Source organism: Marmota marmota, unplaced genomic scaffold (genome assembly GCF_001458135.2).
Source record: "Marmota marmota marmota unplaced genomic scaffold, marMar, whole genome shotgun sequence".
NCBI classification, from domain to species: Eukaryota; Metazoa; Chordata; class Mammalia; order Rodentia; family Sciuridae; genus Marmota; species Marmota marmota.
In genome coordinates, this window is record NW_025999870.1 from 2,199,613 (window position 1) to 2,203,634 (window position 4,022).

The 4,022-nt window shown below is 45.4% G+C and overlaps 1 non-coding gene across 1 annotated transcript; it reads left to right on the forward strand.

Annotated features, from left to right (window-relative positions):
• The first annotated feature begins 401 nt into the window (after window positions 1-401).
• On the forward strand, window positions 402-474 carry Trnaa-ggc. Its single transcript has one exon. It is a non-coding gene; the product is annotated as a tRNA-Ala (tRNA).
• The last annotated feature ends 3,548 nt before the right edge of the window (window positions 475-4,022 follow it).

A 4,022-nucleotide genomic window follows, 5' to 3' on the forward strand; every position in this document is an offset into this window, starting at 1 on the left:
TGTCAGTGGGAAAGGAAAAGAGTAAACCCATAAACAAATAAGTGCATTCAACAGATACACATTGGAACCAGCGTGGCCAGGAAAATTAATAGTCCACAGGGACCTGGTAGAGAGAGTTGATCAAAATGGCATTTCACAGACGATGACATTTAAAATGATTCTGCTTAGTGGAGAGGAGGCAATATCTTTCCAGGGAGAAGGATAATCCAAAGAGATGGAAGAGCCAGTACAGAGCCTGGAAAGGAAAATTATCGGGGTGTGTTGAGAACCACAGGGTTCAGTGTCTGGAAAGTTAGAAGCAAAGGGAAAGACCTAAGATGAGCTGTAGAGGTGGGTCAGGTGTAGTGCCCACACAATCTGTTCACACTTGAACAGTTAGAATTTTACTCCAAGGGGGGGCTGGGGATGTAGCTCAGTTGGTAGAGTGCTTGCCTGGCATGCACAAGGCCCTGGGTTCAATCCCCAGCACCACCAAAAAAAAAAAAAAAAAGAAAAAAATTTTACTCCAAGAAAACATATTTATTTTTAAAAAGTGCTTTTGAAGAAAAATGAGAATGCCTCCCAGCCTCAGTGGTGACTTTAGACTTGAAGCATTTGTACTGATACCCTCATTCCTCTGGAGGGATCTTTGCAGAGGAGAGGTACAGACCACAAACAAGAGAGGCAATAGAACCTCCATTCATGTTTTGAAATCCAAGTAAAGAACTTCAGCTGGCAGTGGAGCTGTGGACTCCTCCAGGGCAGGAATTAGTTTGGTCATCCACAATTGGTCTCTGATCACTACTGCCCCTGAGCACAGTAGATGCTTCATAAGTGTTGTCTGAACTAAATGTGCACAGGCATGATACTTTCTGACCGATTTAGGGATATAAGAGGCCCCTTATGATGCCGATTTCAGCTGGAGGTCGAATTCTTTTATCTATTTGTGTTCCGACTTCCTGAACACCAGGTGTTCAAACTGATTATAACTCTTCTCCCCCGTGAACCCCATTGGAGCTGCCCAGGTATCTTATATGAGTGATTTTCTTGTTCATCCATTGACTGAATAACTACAGAGCTTTACGGGGAAATCAGTGCTGGTTCTACATGAGAAGCTTGGAAAAGTACAAGGCTGTGGGGGAGATGCTGGGTACCAGGCTCAGCTTAATTGTCACTGTTTTATAGCACCTTTCCCACATAAGGGCAGTGGTGGCCTCAGAGCCCATAGCATGAACCCTGATGGTGTGAGGCCTGTAGAGTTGGAAGCTTTCTTTCTGATGCACAGAAGGACTCTAAACCCATTTGAAGGCAGTGCAGCCAGACAGGAGTGACAGTCACCCAAGTCAAGTACAATTTGAAAATAAAGAAAACGCTACTTTCTCTTTACTGAAGCTGACTGTAATATGGAAAAGGCAAAATCAACTCTTATAAACAAGCCAGAGAGCGTGCTAGGGTTTGCTCTACCATGCTACAGACTGCATGGGCTCACTCTTGTCCAGAGAAAGAGGTCCACAGAGCAGGGTAGAGGAGAGTGTGGCTGCAGAGCCACTATTCAGACCAAGCATAAAGCAGGTCTGATTTTATTGCACAGATACCACATATATATACTCAGGCAGTAGCTAAGCAGATTTCAGACAGCCACCAATGCAAATTCTGCTAACTGCCCTTGCAGCGACCAAGGAGGAGGGGGCTGTGGAGCAAGCACAGGGACTGCAAAACATGGCCTCACGCCCAGGGCTGTGCCTATGGGGTAAGCAGCCTGCTGCTCATACACCTAGCACGAGGGGAGTGGCCTGCCACTCAGACACCCTTAAAGTATGCCACGTATGCAGTACTCCATGCACTTGTCCCCACAACAGACTTGCACACTTGGTAAGGTTTTCTGTCACTGACCCCCTCTTTGAACTTCTGCCGGTCACCAAAACACTTGGAGTACTGGCTTCTTCAATTCTAAAAGAAAAAATTTCACTGCTGTCTGTGTCCTTGAGAGAGTTGCAATCATCAGCGTGACAAAACGTCCAGCAGGTTCCTGAGACCCACAGAGCATGGTTTCACCCAGGTATGTCTCTCAGGTAAAAGAATAAAGGGACTTTGTTCATATAAAAACAGAGCAGCATGACATCCCTTGCTCCTTAGGGAAGGAGCTCAGGGAAGGGGAATTGCAACTCACACCATAAGAGCAACTACTTCAGCCATCACACATGTCTATAAGTATCCATTGACCCACAGGGGCTCTGCCATGTGCTTAAGGCAAAAAAGACAAATCCTCTAACTTCTAGAAGTTCACTGGGTAATAGGGGCTCAGGAAATGTACAAGAAGAGATGGATAATGACATGGGTTTGCTTGTTCCAAAGGCAGTAGGAATGGAGACAAGGAACAGCCTCACGGAAGAGCTGAACACATGCAGGGGCCCAGAGGGAAACCAAGACAGAAAGGAGAAGAATGGCCAGCACTGGGACTGACATTCCAAGTGGTGGAGTAGACACATCTTGGAGCAATCGTTTAGTGGAAGCCAAGGCATCAGAAGTTGAGTTGTGAGGACTGAGATTGGCTATATGGGTGGTGGTGAGACGGTGGAGGGCTTGGAATGCCACAGCAAGATGTTTTGATTTTGTCCTGTGCATACATGGAAATGACTTTTTTGTTTGTTTCTGATCAAAGGGGGTGATATATGTAAAGTCTTGTGTTTGGGAGAGAAAATTCTGAGTAAATAATAGAGCCATGGTAGGAGAGAATCTAGCTTGGAAATGGATCAGACAAATAATTGGATTGGGAAAGAAAAAAAATCCAAAGCATGTGCTCGGAGAAATCATCTCAATTTGCTGATAATTTAAGATGGATTAAGATTCCCACATGACAAGGAGGGAAGAAGCCAAGGATGGAAAAAAGCACTGAACTGTGAAGCCTGGGTCACTAAAAATCCTGGCACGTTGGCAGGAACCGGGCAAAGGCTGAGAGGGAGAGACACTGCCGAGGAGATGTGTGTCTGAGATATGTGCCAGCTAACAAGTCAAAGATAGCTGCTTAAACTAGGACCTGAAACCCAAGACAGTCACTCTCTGACCTTCTTCCTCCATCCTCCCCTGAAGACAGGGGTCCTGCCCTATACCTGGAAGGAAGGGATGTCACATAGGTTGAGAAGAATCTGAACAAACAGGGCTTGCTGAATCTGACCCTACACACACACACACACACACACACACACACACACACTTTACTACCATTAGATCATGCCTTTATGTTCTCCAATCAGAATTCCAAATGACTACTCTAAACATAGTTTTCCCTGGGTCTTTGGGTCTTCTGGAGGTTCCTGTGCCATGTAAATCTTTCAGTAAGTAAATCTGTCATGCTTTTCTCTTGTTCATTTGTATATTGTTCTGTAATACAAATATATGTATATTGCCAGGAACCTATTGATGAGTTAAGGAAAGTTTTTTTTTTTTCCCTCCCTGTCAGATGAGAGGAAAAAGAAGAAGGCATTCTAGACAAAGATGATGATTTATGAGGAGGTGCACAAGTAGACTTTCTATGTCAGGAACAAAAAGAGAAAATGGGGAGATGGTCTTCCCAGGACAAAGGGAATCATAAACATCCAAGTCAAGGTCTTTTGTTATGCCAGATTCGTGGGACCCCAATAGACCTCCAGGAGCCAAATCCGATGCAATCACACAAGAGTCTTTATTGCAAGCTGGAGCCTGGACTCACAACCGTTCCCGACGCAGCGGTCCCAGGGAGTGAATCCCGGTCCTTTGTTCAGTGAAATTTTTATAGGTTTTGGGGGGATACTCTATGCGTCACAACATCACACAGCAAATCATTCCATACCGCGGGAAAGTCAAACAACAACTCTTAACATTGATTAGCACAGTCACTGGCGGGAACAAGTTGGGTAGGGGAGATTGGTTAGTACAAGAGGGGGGGGGTTCGTTTGAACCGATTGGTTTAGGCCACGAGGGGTGTACGTGCTAAACTCCATGGTTTCCCAACATGTTATCAACCACTATAAACTACTGGGGGGGGGGGGATCAGGCATCCCAGG